This window comes from Chaetodon trifascialis, chromosome 5, assembly GCF_039877785.1.
Source record: "Chaetodon trifascialis isolate fChaTrf1 chromosome 5, fChaTrf1.hap1, whole genome shotgun sequence".
In the NCBI taxonomy this organism is placed as follows: domain Eukaryota; kingdom Metazoa; phylum Chordata; class Actinopteri; order Chaetodontiformes; family Chaetodontidae; genus Chaetodon; species Chaetodon trifascialis.
Window position 1 is genome coordinate 7,493,969 of NC_092060.1, and position 15,661 is coordinate 7,509,629.

The 15,661-nt window shown below is 39.9% G+C and overlaps 1 long non-coding RNA gene across 1 annotated transcript; it reads right to left on the bottom strand.

Annotated features, from left to right (window-relative positions):
* Positions 1–10,030: 10,030 nt before the first annotated feature.
* LOC139331531 (uncharacterized) lies at positions 10,031–11,179 on the bottom strand. Its single transcript, XR_011602190.1, has 3 exons — positions 10,760–11,179; positions 10,562–10,673; positions 10,031–10,471 (listed from the first exon to the last, which is right to left on the bottom strand). It is a non-coding gene; the product is annotated as an uncharacterized lncRNA (long non-coding RNA).
* Between the last annotated feature and the right edge of the window lie 4,482 nt (positions 11,180–15,661).

Sequence of the window (15,661 nt, forward strand, 5' to 3'; positions counted from 1 at the left end):
GACAGAGAACGAGAGGGCGAAAGGCTTGTGGGGAACAGGCCTCATGGTTTATTCATACACCAAGGCATGTTCTCCTACATGCTCTCAGCTCTCATTCGTATAATAAGCCAGGGTGAGCTGAGAGGGAAGTCAGGATAAATGTAGGAAAAGAAAGTAGAAATGGGAAAAGAGGAACTGAGAAATAAGATGAGGTGAAGGGCAAGTAGAGGAAGGGTGAAAGGAAAACATGACATAACAAGTTCAGGAGAGGAGACAAGACAGTTGTCTACATCCATGCCAACAACGGTGAGACTTTTCTCAGGGTTGCCAAATCACACTTCTTGAATGTAAGACACGCTTTCACCTTCAGTCAATCTCTTGGGTTCTCACGGTACCCAAATAATTCTCACTCCCAAACACTGCGACAGCAACAGAGATCAACAGGGAATATATTACAGCCAAAGTCATTCGGGTTTAGTAATAGTTAAAGCAAGCCAGTGTTGCTTATGTTCCTTAACTCCAGATTCTATGAGTATAGGCTCTTAAATTACTCTCTGATTGGTGCGCTGTGCTTATGGTGTTGTCTTTTTCGTGTGTGTGGGCGGTGGGGGTGGCACACGGATTTCAATTGCCCACAATGTATTTTAGTCACATTAACTTGATAGTTATGCAATGGTCATTTGTCTAATTTTCAAGTTTGAGTTAGGGTTAGCAAGCAGCACCTCCACCTGATGTTGATATTAGTGATGCTAGTAAAATGCTAACATCAACATGCTAAGTGCCTCACAGTGGCAATTTTAACATGCTGAGGTTTAGCAGATGTGATGACAAATGACTTAAAATGGTCCCTATCTATTTATTTATTTTTTTCTGAGCAAGCTAACAACTGCTAATTAACTTATGTAGAGATTTGCTTTTAATTTGTTACGAGTGGAACTATTACGTAGTTAACAGAACCGACAGACAAAGCTAACTAATATAAAAAAAGACAATGGAATATGGTTAACATGGCACATGCCATACTTTAAATTACATTTTCCAAAGAATACACCTCAAATTGTTGATAATTTTATGCTAAATGACAAAGTAGCATAGGTTAGTTTGGCTTGATCATAGACTACTACTTACTATGAAACACACATACTATATTTCTCCATTTAGGCAAAGTCATACCTGCATTTACAGACGAATGGCCGTTAAGTTTAATATGTCGCTTGGTTACTACATAATAGTGACGAAGAATTTAGAAAGGACTCAAACTTACTAGTGCATTACAAAAGAACTGCAACCCAGTCTTGGGGACCGATAATTTGTTTATGAAATTTCATGGCGATCCATCCAGCAGTTGTTGAGATATTTCTGTCTGGGCCGAGGTGATGGACTGAACAGCTGATGAACATTACCGTCACCAAAGCCACAAGCATGGCTAAAAAACAAACAAAACAAACAAACAAACAAACAAACAAAACAGAGGGCCTAATTTGGCATTTCATTGTACCTTTTGATTCAAGTTAGAAATATGCTGGAAAAATGTCCGGCTTATAATGGCATTTGTGTTTTCTGCTTCCATGTAAATCAGCTTTTGAATAATATTTCATTCCAGCTGTAAGCTATTGATAAAGTGCAATACAGAGGCAGCTTTATCACGCAGCAATTTGTGCAGAGCTAAGACCAGGGAGGAAAGAAGGCATGCAGCATTAGTATGATTCACAGAGCTTCACATTCTGACACATTCTGTGTCCCAAATGAGAATCCAGACTCTCACCAAGTTCTCGGTCTGAGTCATCAAGGTGGAAAACAAACAATATCAAATAAATCCCTCAATATATGTCAGACAGTGCATGAGAGTGATCAAATGCTGATTGTTGAGCTTGTGAGCTGCCATCACACATGATGCAATGTGAATGCACTGTAGCAGGGGGGCAGCTTTCATTGGTCTCAAGGAGACATTCCCATGATGCCTGATGCCCGCTGGCTGTGGTGCAACTTTAGAGCAAAGGTGAAATTGCTGCAGGGTTTGAAATAACTGCTCTAAACTAACATGGTGTGAAGACACTGTGAGCCAGCTGCACCTTCATCCCTCCAGGCCACATTCCAGTCCGACCCTCCAGCCTGGACCATGACTGTTACTGCTCCCAGCGACCTGTACATTGATCCAATTGGTCTTGCTTTTAGAGTTTGAGTATGGGCAGTGGGTAGCCTACATGCCTTTCTGAATGTCAACCTGCCGCTGAACTGTCCCTAAAATCTATCTATCTATCTATCTTTTTTTAAACTCAATGTGTCTGTACTTCTTTCTTTCCTTGTGCTGCTGCAAATGGCTGGGGGAAACTAAATTTCTCCTGTGGGAATCAAAAACGCTTATCTTAAATGGTAAAATATTTAAAGTTTAAAGTCAGAGAAAAGTCCTATTTTAGTCAAGTTATATACATAAGCAAATACGAAAATGAAGTTAATGTTGCCCTGCGATCGGCTGGCGACAGGTCCAGGGTGTACCCTGCCTCTCACCCATTGACAGTACAGTACACAAGTACGCTGTGCGTACAGGTCATCTGCCAAACATGTGCCATCCAAAGCTAAAACCAAGTCTTGTTACACCAAGTTTGTGGTTGTGATTGCAGATTACAGGGCCCTCTCATTCAAATGATCAGTGACAGATGATCTTTATTTAAAATCTGTGTATACTATGTGTGCATATGAACAGAACCACTTCCTTTAGCCAGTGCCATGACAGCTACATCATTAAATAATGGCAAGTTGCACTACAGACCGAAGATGATGACAGTGGCTGCTTAACTACATGTGTGGCTCAGATGACTGCTGAACTAACAGCCAGCGTGAGTTTCATGGACGGGAAGTACTATCTGTACAAGACAGTACTTTTAAAGCAAATAAAGCGGAAAACTTTAATGAATACACAGTAAAATGTGAGAATTTTACACACTTATCTCTGTCTCAGTGTGAACTGTTACACCACCTGGAAAAACATTAGGTTTTCATGACACTGCTAACTAGCAGTTGTTGAGTGTTAAAAAAAATAGTCCACTATCAACACTGTGCCAGAAAGTTTGGACATACAGTTGGTGGAACAGGGAAAGCAGAGGAACAGGGGAAAAGCTAATTTGAAATTATGACATAAGAGATGTACCAATAAAAGAGAGCTGTGGAGAGAGCCAGCCACAGAAATAGACACTCGGGGAGGGACATGAGAGACAGGATGACGTAAAAGAGATACACGAGACCTCGAGTAACACTTCTCTTAGCTAAACATGATAAATAGCACCTAGCCAAGGCCTACATTCACCCAGTAATTGGATGTTTATTAATGTATTGTGCATGCTAATCACCCTCTCATTAAGGAGATCATAAACGACTACTTGTAATATTTCACTGATATCTCCCTTCAGTCTGCCGTCTGCTTAAGAGCAACAGTAATACGATGGAGTGGAAAATGGGAATGTTTCTACCACTTGTTTTGACTGCTCTCTGACTTCTGTCGTGTTTAAAGATGCAACAGGGGTGTTTGGCAGCCGTTACAAAGGGAAAGGGGAGGAGGTGATTACCACAAGAAACTAGAACAACTGTGGTTACACTCTGAAGGGTTACATCATCTGCAGAGACATTCAGATACAGTGTGAATAATCCACATCAGAGGTCCAGTTTGCTGCTCATGATTTAATGCATCTGATTCAACATGTAGTTGTTAGGATCTGCCCTCGTGTCTGTCCCTACTGTGTGAGTATTGCTGGGACCACATCTCCAGAATTCCTTTTGTGATTCCTAAAATAGTGCTTATGTTGGATTATGTTTGGTTTTTTGGACTTCCACTAAATGTTTTCTCTTTCTCAGTGCCTTCCAGCCACATCCAGCATCTCGCTCAGCCTCGACCTCTCCAGTTGTCTGTCCTTCATTTTCTGATCCTTAAGAGTGTGCTTTCAGTTTAAGAATTTTTGTATAATACATCTACTTTCTTTCATTCGTTCTGCCTACCACATCTGCATTATTTGAAAATATCGAAGGTTAAAGCCTTATACAGTAGTTCGGTCATTAAAGGTTTGACTAAAGGTGAATTCTTCTTTGCACTGTCTTCCTCCTCTTCCTCTCCTTGTAAAATCTGAAGAAAGAAAATGTGCTGGGCACTGATGGATTGACTGATATTTTGTACTAAGGAGAAGAGAAGCTGTCAATGCACAGATTAATACACAAATGCAAAGGTTTTCCATCATGTATGAGTCAACATGACAGACACAATTTGTTCCTTTGTTCCTAATCTGGGAAATTTGCTTTCTTTGCTGATATTTAGATGATGATGAGTAGATGTAGTAGATTGATACCACTCCCATGTCTCTGTGGCAAATATGGATCTACAAAACAAAACAAAACAAAACAAACAAACAAACAGACAAACAAAAAAACAGACTGCCTTTTGGCCTGGCGCAGTGACTTCCTACATTTTTAAAATCTGGGTTTCTATATTCATTAAACAATTGACAGAACCAGGCTAGCAGTTTCTCCCTGATCTGATCAGTCTTTATGATAAGCTAAGCTAACCTTCTCTTGGCTATAGCTTCATATTTAACAGAGATATGTATTAATCTTCTCATCTAACTCTTGGCAAGAAAGTGAATGAGTGTATTTCCCAAAATGGTGAACTAATCTTTTAAGAAGTGCTGTATTCTTTTGCCATGTGCCTACTCAGCACTCAGGAGCAAACTCAGTTAATGATTCTTAATTTTACCTTGAGGCCAATTTCTTAGGACTTCATAAACAGCCATCTAAAATTATACATTATACAGTTACTGGCCATTTTGGTGTCCTTGGCCAGACATCCACTGACACCCACAAGGCGACTGGTCTCTTCGTTGCCAAATAATTTAATGATATTATGGTTTTGTCAGTGTCATCTATCATGTCATGTCATACACAACATGTAATCTAGTATGTCGATACTGTCCCTGTTTTTGTTAAGGGGCTGTACAGCCGCCGAGTAATAGGACCCAGAGATGCAGACCCGAAACAGAGATTGTGTGAAAACAAAGCCAAATTTATTAATAAAAAGGAAAACAGAAAACGCGCTCAACGAGCGGATGATAAACAAACAAAAGACGCACTCAAACGGAGTGGATAAACTGAAGGAGTACCGACGAAGCGGGTATGACTCGAGGCACGCGTGGAAGCGGCAGGCAGACACTGAAAACAAAGAAAAACACAGCACACTTAGCGGCTGGAAAAGGTGGATAACAAAAGACGAAAATCTGAATTTGGGAGAGACAAAAGAGACTTGTACTTACGAACCATATGACCAAACATCGACACGGAGATCGAGGAATAATCCGGCGACGAGGAGCAGGAAGTCCAAGTCTTTTATACTCTCCCTGATGAAGGGAGAGTGAATGCAGGTGAGTCGCAGTGGGAGGAGCTGGCAGCAGGTGAGGGGCTGCCTAGCCATGGATCCAGGGGTAGACAGACAGACACACACACAGGGAAAAAGGAGAGGAGACACACAGGGAGAGACAGGAAGCCAGGATCGTAACAGTTTTAAGTCATATCCTGGCCACAACCCTAACCACATTAAAGGTACAATAACAAGACTTTGTGTGACAAAGATGTTAGATTAAAGGGGGCTGCGTGCATTTGATGGGCACAAGTAAATTATTATGTTTCGATGTTGGAATAACTCATTATTTACACAATGTTGAAAAAAGAAAAACACATTATCTTTCCAAACTTTCCAAAAACAGTGTCTCACAGATTTGATCTTTAGCAACTTTAAGGGGACTGAAAAGCTATTCTGTAGTCTCATAATAGAGCTGAGGAAGTGAGAGTCGCTTTCTGTGATAATATAGTTGTCTGATACTTTTGCAATAAGATGTTTGGGGCACTGAGGGAAAATCCACTGACTGACAGCTTTTATATAACAGCAACCCAGTCATGGAGCTTGGAGCTGTTGTCATCACTGTGTATGGCTGCCATTAGTTTACTCTGAGCTGTGGATTGATCATTATTGCTGATTTTGTTTGGCAACTGCCAACAGAATCAAACAAATTTCTACTAGTTTCATTTGCTTCTGCTCTCAGTTGAATAACTTTGAAGAGACAAATTCCCCAAACTGCCTTCAGGTTCTGTAAAAATGAATGAGTTCACTTCTTACCCAAAGAAATAGGCTGAGGAGGAAAAGTGCTGAACACTCATGGGAGTTGGAGAGGTTCGGAGTTTAACTCTGCTACAGAGCCTAACCCATGTATACCCTGAAAATGAAACGAAAATAGTTCCCCAAGGGACCCTCTCATAATGGCTTCATCACATCAGGGTGGAAAACACCAACAACACACCAAGCAATCTGATGGAGCTCACATAATGTTTATTATTGTACAGTATTTCTTGACAAGGAGGAGGCTAAGTCTGAGTTGAATTTGTGAAATGATAATTTTGGCCGCTGATCTGTTAGCCTTTTTACGCTGATGGCTTATTTCTTATACTGAGATGTGTTGTATTTCAATATTGGAGAGGAACTTTTCGCTTTACTTTTAACCATCACAAAAGTCACAGAACAGAATGTTGACTTGTGGAGGTCAGACTATGCAGAAACTGGCAGTAATCCTGATGTCAGGCCAGCCAGCTGCACCTCACAGTGTGGTCTGAAACAGAGGAACCATAATGATGCCTGGGAAACTTGAATTTTTTTTTTTTTTAGAAGCATTAATATATATTTAACTTGGTGCAAAATAATATGTGTCTGAAAGAGCTAACAAACACTGATGCCTCCAGTCAGACAAAGTTCACTGCTCAAGTTTATCAGGTGTTAATGAATTCACTGCGGTAGCACCTGTGAGACACAGATTTACAATGCATGTGTGAGTCTGAAATGGTGCTAAAATGCTCAAGAGTCCATACATCCAACACCAATTCCCACAATTCCTTGGAAAAGGCGACCATATTGGTACAGGGAAGCTTGGCCTCCTGTTACATGCAAGTCTATTGAGCGGGAGATCTACAATTAAAATCATCATAACTCACTGAAGTCTCAACTGATTTTCAAGCTGTTTGATTTGTTACAAAAATGTCAGACATGTATTTATGATACCCGATGCTTGGTTCAATTAAAAATGTGGGATTTCACAATTTTAATTCTGGAAATAAATGAGGACTTAATCAAAAAGGAATCATCATTACAACCAATACTAATGTTAAAAGATTAAATAAATTTGTGGCAGGCCTCACAATTGTTAAATATTATATATACATTTCCATTTTGAGTCATACACTATGAGAGTTGAACACTGACAATCCTGCTCTAATCTCATAGAAATGTATAAAAAGACTGATGATGACATAAAAATGTCATTTTCAGCATCTTACTGATCTTTAATAGAAATGTTCATCTTGTCTTTTCTTTACCTGACATAAGTTATCTAAACTTAGTACCAGGACATTCATGTCAGCTTAAAATAAGGATAACTCATTGTGATAACAAATGAACGAAACACTGACACACCACGCTTAACGCAGTGGAAAAACGGTTTCCCTTGGCTAACTTTCAGCGAGGAACAGCAGCTCCTGTCCTGCTGCTGGTGCACAGAGGCTCCAGGAAATATTCAAAGCGATGACTTTAATGAGTCCTTTTATTCAGTGATGTCTGCTCACAGACTCTAGTTGCAGCCAGTGACTTGAATGTGCTGATTTGTGTAGAAGAACAAAGAAATCTTTTGCAGTCTAGTGTTTAGTTGTTTAACCGCTCCCCATGTTTGTTTTGAGAACAAAAACAATTCAGAGGGTTATGCTGTACGCTCAGTATGAATTTAATAAAAATGATATTTTATATATGATGATATGAATCTGAATTTCTCATTTCTTCTTTGACTTTTCACATTGATTTACATTTTAAAAATGCACAGCACTGTACGCTTTATCCTACACAGCATGTGAGCCATGTCACATAGTCTCCGTTGCCCATTTTCCCATCTACCGTAAAATGAGAACCAGACCTGATAGTAAAACTGTGGTGGAGAGGTGCTAATCACCAACACATTCTGCCAGCCTGCCAACATTACCTGGCTCTGCTCCTGCTATCAACCACCCACTCTGTGGTTTGGAGCAGGTAACGTTCCTATGGTGAGAGAAATGTGTCCAATTGGTGGGACGTTGCTAAAGCTTGTGGGTATAAATCAGATTAGCTAATGGCTTGTAGAAAAACATTAAAAGCAATTTCCCATTCTAATAGCTGAGAGTAAGTCTGCCTTTCACTGTTGAAATATTCTCCATGCTGTGTTTAGCACTGAGTTTTTGATTTGTTTCCTGAGGTTTAGATGAAACCTCAGACATCATATAACAGAAGTGTGGGACTATGACTTAACTTACACCAAAAGAGCATCGACATAAAATCGATCTCCCTTTGGATTACATTTGACTGCAAGGCATCCTTAAGCACAATTCCCCATTTCCATCTACTGTATGTGCATGTTTAAAGGTGCACCAATCAATATTTTTAAATGAACAAGGTCCGCGGGCTGTTGCACAAAAGCAGAATTCAGAAATCCAGGCTAATTGAAAAAGTGAGGCTTGACCTAGTCGAATCAGTGCATCCAGGCTTAATCTGTTGCACATTTGCCAAGCCAGGATGAGGAGATGCGACTTTGTAAAGCCAGGTGGAAGTAATTCCTATAAGTGCGCGTTCACGGCTTTCTTAAACAGACCACAAGGTCAATCACAGATTTACTGTTGCATACTTCTCCCCAAGTGAGCAGCAACTGATAATAGAAACTTATGAGGAGGTAAAACATATTATAAGTAAAAAAAAAGGCAATACGGCCGCTGTAATTAAACAGAGAGGAAAAGGCCTGGCAGACAACAGAGGACCGAATGAATGCGTAAGTAGTTCAATAATATACACTTTTTAACCAATGCTCCACTGAAACTCATAATTACAAATCAAGCAGTTTTCATTTTCACAAATTAACAGTTGTACACTTTGCTTAAAAGTGATCAGTGGAAGTTAATGTTACTCATTATTACACATTTACCATGAAGACTAATTACGAACCACTTCATACAGAACAAACATGACTGGACAAAAGAGGACAAGTCAAGATAAAATATGAGAACACTTTGCAGGCTGGTAAGTGCCTTGATTGCTGATGATAAAGTACAAATGAGGTGTATAAATTACTCAGAAGGTGCCTGCTCACATATTTTATTGTCTGTACTGATTTTAGCAGTTAAGAAAAAGGCACGTGTCTGGCATGGGGGGTGGTCCACCGACCCCAAACTTTACCCCAGCAGAGGAGCTGGCCTTTGACCTGAACCAAGGGAGACCTGTGATGGATCCAGGGGGGACAGCCACTGACTCTGTCCACTGCACTTCTGCAGCAGATGACGAGGAGACTGCGTCAGTGGACTCCAGAAGGCTTGAGGTATCATGTCAACCCTGTGGAAATACTTTAGTCCATAATGGATAACAAGTCAGTGATGTGGTGCTCATAGAAAATATCATATTTGTAACAGGACCCAGATGCTGTACAGCCTGATAGCCAGCCTGGCAACATAGTGAGTATTGCCTAAAGGAAATCCACATTATGCACAATTCCTGTTGTACTAATTGATAGGTGTTTAACAGAATTCACAAACTGTCAGATGTCTATACATGCAACACCTAGAGCGAGAAATAGAGCTGGCAGATGTGAAAATAAAAGTCCACAAGAAAAAACTGCAGGAGATGGAACTTGATATGGAAATCAAACGATAGCCACTGAGGAAACCGGACCTGGAAATCCTCAAACTAGAAAGAGAATTAAGTGATTTCAATGCACACTGTAAGCATGACTGTAACACAATGTATTAATCATTGTTGTTCTCTCTCCCTCAAGCTCCAAGCTGACAAGTGATGACAGCAACATAAAAAAGATCAAAACACATTGTGGTGTCCTCCCAGTTTCATAAATGTACAGTACACTATATAGTTACTGGTCCAGTGAAGCGAGACTATAGTTTGGGAAGATTATACAATTATGAAACCTAACAACCAGAAACTGTTCTACTATTACCAAATAAAAGACATGTACACAGGGAAGAGTGACATACACTGTCCTTTATTGGTAAGGGATGGGTTTCAACAAAAAGAAAAATCAACTGAAATAATTAACAGTGTATCGGTCTCTGACCAGTCTGCCATTAACGTTGTCTGGAAATATTGCAGCATTGTCCCAGTCAATCTTGAATGCCACTCTAGGAGCCCTTTCCTTCAGACAGGCAATATTATGTAGGACTGTGCAGGCAACAGTGACGTCGCAGGCCCTGTCTGGGGTGACCCTCAGGCGGTGAAGACACTGAAAATATGACTTTAGAAGGCCAAATGCCATCGCAATTCTGGCCCTTGTTCTGGCATGGCCAAGATTATATGCTTGCTGTGCTGCTGTTTGAGGGTCTGCAAGGGGAGCGAGCAGGAATGGCATACAGACATAACCATTATCTCCCAGCAACACGCCAGAGAATTCACCTGAGAATACAAAATGTACATAAATAGAGTACAACTTTTGACACACTCATTATGTTCAAGGTGCCTATAGATAAAATTTGTGTGGCTCACCTTGTGATAGTCGCTGGTACACTGTACTGGCCCGAAAGACTCAGGAGTCATGGGCCGAGCCAGGCCACTTTGCGTCTTAATTACTGATTACACAGTCAGCATCACAGATCATCTGAAACAATAAAATGTAGTCTATTAAGGTAATTTAATACACAGAATTAATATATGTAGTTGACCATAATCATACGTCATTCTTACTTGAACACTGATACTGTGGAAGGATTTTCTGTTTACAAAATCACCTTCATGCGGCCCTGATGGACGTTTAATGCGGATCTGAGTGCAGTCCAACGCACCAATGACGTTAGGGAAAGCTGTAACACAAAATAATGAATATGCTATAGTGAGTATTCTAATGTTAACACTTTTTTGTAATCTGTAATTGATGTTACCGGCAATCTTGTAGAATTCCTCCTTGATGTAGCAAATTCTTCTGTGGCCAGGGAAGGTGATGAAGATGTGCGCCAATGATTTCAGTGGCAAATACACATTTCTGATGTAGCGGCAAATGGTGCCCTTATTCAGGTTTTTAGCATCTCCCACCGAATAAGAACATTCCACTCGCAAAGAAACGTAGTGCAACACAGACCATCTGTGGGATGGTGAGGGCGTGACTCCGTGCTGAATTTTGGGACCCAGCAGTCTGTACAAGTATTGGATGCCATCACCGGAAAATCAGTATCTCTCATGCACGTAGTTGTCAGGAAACGCCAACGGGTCTGACCTGTCTCGAAACACTCTCTCACGTGAGAAAGCCCTTCTCAGTATAAGTGCTTCTTCATCCAACAAATCATCCAAAAAAGGGCGTGCCATTGTGAAGGAAGAAACACATGTGAATGGGACTTTATATACTGCCCTTGTCATTGACTTAATTGAAACCACCTCTGCAACTTCATCAGCCATTTCTAATCATCTCAAGGTGTGCAATAATATATGCATTCATCAAACCTCGGACAGCAATATGAACAGTAGGCCTAACAGTAATAATGGCTATCACATGAATAATTATAAACATGATAATGGTTACAATTAAAATAATAACAGTGGACCTACTTAACTGAAATGCAATGTATCTGTGATATACAGAAGAACACTGAATAACTGTAAAACACATTTATTTTCAATCGGAGTGACAGCTGACTGGTCAGATAGCACCAGGATTAATCAAGCCTGGCTGTTAGCATGGTCTGGAGCAAGCTAGCTGCACAGAAAACATCTCCATGGTAACTTATGTGCCTCCGCTTTCGTGCAGCTGAGTCACGGCTAAATTCAACCGCGATAACTGAAAAATCCTGGCTTAATCCCCTATCTAGGTTTTGTGCAACAGCCCTCTGGTGTGTAATGTGACAGTTGATGCTTGTAGTGACAAAACCACAAGAAATTATTAGAAGACTCTAAAGTTCCATCCAGCTCTGTGGAGCTTTTTAGCTTCTTAAACTCATTGTTTTGTTTTTATAGCTCCAAATTTTACTGTTTTCATTCACTTCCATCTACAACTGGAACAAATCTCTGATAAACCCACTGTATGCTACCTATCCAGTACCAAACAGACAGACAACATTATCCAGCTAACACCAAAAGGTTAGCGAAGTCATGGCAGCATGTAGCAGCTAAAAATCCAGAAGTTGGTGAAGAAAAACAGAGCTAAATGGAAAGGGCAAATTAAACTTAAGTTCACCAAGTGTTGAGAAAAATGACTGCTAATGTTGCATGGATGCGTCAATATTTACTAACCTGTTAAACTTACAATTTTATTGGGATAAAATTTTAAAGGTATTTTTACAGCTGCCCTGAAGAGTCAACGGATCATTTAATGTGAGTTGTAATGTTCAAGGCTTTACTGCCTACTGCCCTTTACAAATGATCTCCTCTTCATTTTGCCTTAAGAGAAAAAAACCAAAAAAAACCAAAAACAAAACAAAAACAAAATGGAGCATCGTCTCTTCAGAGAGTGCAAACTGTGGAGATTTCTACAAATTTAGATACCCTTGGTATCTAAATTTGCAATGTACTTTAATAACAATAAAAAGAGACAAATAGTCTATTACTCCAGAGGATGTTTAAAAGGATGAGAAATAATCAGATTAAGTGATTTATTAGGGGTAATTCAATGTTACAATTTTGAGATGGTAAGCAAATTAGCAAAATAGATTCCATCTGTACCCTGGATTTAAGCTAAAGCCTTCGTCCAAAGCATTCAATTCAATTCAATTCAATTCAATTCAATTCAATTCAATTCAATTCAATTCAATTCAATTCAATTCAATATTCCTTTATTCGTCCCTCGAGGGGAAATTCTGAAAGCATGAACGTGTGTTAACAGCTTCAAGAACCCTTTCAAAGGGAGCACAAGGAGATACAGGACAAAATGACATTTCCCTTAGTCCAGATGAGATGCTGATATTTCTGCACGGGATCAACTTAGTGTGACTGTACACAGTAGACTCATACATGCATGAACTCTTCCACTCGGCCCAGCTTTCATGCAAGTGAATGAGTCATGCATAAAGGTAATGAAGCAAAATCAGAATAAATATTGCCATATGCTGTATATGAATACAAAATTGTAAATGGGGCAAATCAGAATGTGTGCAGTCAGAATCAGTGGGGATTTGACTCAGGTGTCATAGAGTGCATTAAAATGACTCAGACGATTACTGCTGTTGGAAATATTGCTGAATGTTTTCCTTGCTCAGATTTCCACCATCCACAACATTTGTGGCCTTTGCTTTATATCAAAAGTTAAAAGGTATTTTGCTGCTGCTCTTTGCTACCTCTCGGTGTCTCTTTTCATGCGAGCACAGAAATAGAAAACAAATCCCTCATAACATGAACAAGCCAAGAATGAATTGTCACTTGTTTTAACCTCTCTTTGAAGAACCCCGATCTCTGAAGACTTTCATTTGTCAAATGTGAATGAAGATACCAAGCAAACATTCTATGTTCATACACGCTGAAGATGCATGTAAGAGAGAGGACATGCCGTTTCCAATGTGGATCTTTGACTAAAAATGTAGCAAAAATGAAGGTGAGAACAATATAACTCAAGCAAACTGTTGACTTTCAATCATTTTTGTTACCCTTAGATAATGAATTTTGAGCCAGAGAGGAGCCTTTGCTTTCTTTTTTGTTGACCCTTTCTTATGTAGAAGGCTTTATGTGACATTTCTAATCAATAACTGGAGCTGTAGACTTTTTGTGCTTGCAGGAAGTAAGCTACTACTCTGAAGAGATTGGCAGCCACTGAATTGGGCCACAGCCCTGAACCCCCCCAGATATTAGAGAAACTAGCAGGGAAATAAAGATATAAGGAAATAAAGGTGCTCAGCAGGCCAAACTGTTCACCTTGTTATCCCTGGGGACTTCTTGGCCTAGCGCCAGGTCGAAACACTAAGGGGCAACACTGAGGAAATGAGTTTCACCCTGATATCACACTCTCAAAATAGATTGTGCTTTTTTTTTTTTTGGAAAGCTTTTATTTAGCCAGGAAGGTTTTCTGAGCATGTGATGCCCTGGCCAGTGTAACCATACCAAAGCAGAGAAATCTGGCAATCACAGGACTCAAGTACCATTTAGGTACATACAAGTTACTTTCATGACAAGGCGTTGCATATGGTGGACTTCTTCAGCCAGACAAGGGATATGTTTGTTGGATATGCAAAGGAATCTTTCCTTGCCTGTGCACGTTTGGTGTTTTGGTGACTCACTGTGAACTGAAGTGGGAAGAGATGCAGAGATCCACAGTAAGGGGTGTATCAGTGGCCATCAAGCTGCGCAATGCTATTCTGGTGTCAAAGATAAGAAAGATAAGTGGGATTTGGACTGGTGCTGTTATCCGCCTACTTTGATATGGACAGTCGTGCATGGCTCAGTCTTGTTCTGTGATGTTTCTGTCAGGTATAGCCAGCCTTAAGCAAAAATTATTCAACCAAAGTATGTTGTTTGTCATTGTCCTTAAAAAGAGCACAGATGATGATTAATTAGCAATGCTAACATTTTGAGTCATGGCAATAAACAAGCAATCGTTATGAAAGTTCAAAAGGGTCAACAATCAAAATTACCTTTAGATGCAACAAAACTGTTAAGCTGATTCGAAGATGATTCTGGACTTTTAAGACGAAATAACACATGTATTAGCCATGCTATTTCAGTCAGCAAGAGAGGAAGACCTAGATTATTTTCCGAACTTTCTCAAATTAGGTAAGACCCAAAGTTTTGCTTTGATAACTTGTAAATTAACATTAACTTGTTCATAGCAATCAGCTGTGAAATCGGTGCTGTTTGGGTCCGTGTCTCCCAGCCAGGTTCGGGTCCAACATTTCTCTTCTCCGCATGGGTCCTGGTCAGGTGTACTAGTGTACTAATGTACTAATTAGTACATTAGTTTGGTAGTACATTTCCAGGTCTTTTCAGGTTTGGGCACAAATTTTTGGACTCATGGAGATCGAAACTGGAGCTGTATTGGTATTTATATTTTCTTCATCATAAGTTCCTCAGTACGCTCACATTCATAATGAAATCATTTACCAGACTGACATCAGTAAACTTCAGTGGCATTATGGTTCAATAGATTATGTTGAAAGTCTAAATTAATCCATATGGGGCTTTCATCTGGAGTTCAACTTTGGTTCAATTTTTTACTCCACTGCCAATTTGCAAACCATCTTTACAGTGCTGACCCTTGAGAGCTTCTAAAATGAGGAAAATAATACCACCATCTATGTAACTCCATCCATTTTTACATCTCTGCTGGAGTTTAAACTGCTCCCAGACACAGGCGAGGTTTGCAGTCATGAAATATTTGAATAAAGTGTGTTAATTCCATGATCTGTTAGCATCCTTGCTAACTAGCTTGCTGTCAAGCACTTACCCAGTTTCCAGCCCTACCTGTTTGCAAGGATGACAACATAAAGTCCACTGTGCCAAATAAATAAGACAAATAACACAGCATCATGTTGTACAAAGCCAGCATTATTACAGTACATGCGTAATTGTTTCAGTTATTGTTAGTGGTAGAACCCCCCCAAACCCCAAAATGACCCCCTAACCAAATCCAGATTAAAATGTTAATTTAGCTTTTATTTCTCCATTAAAACAGTA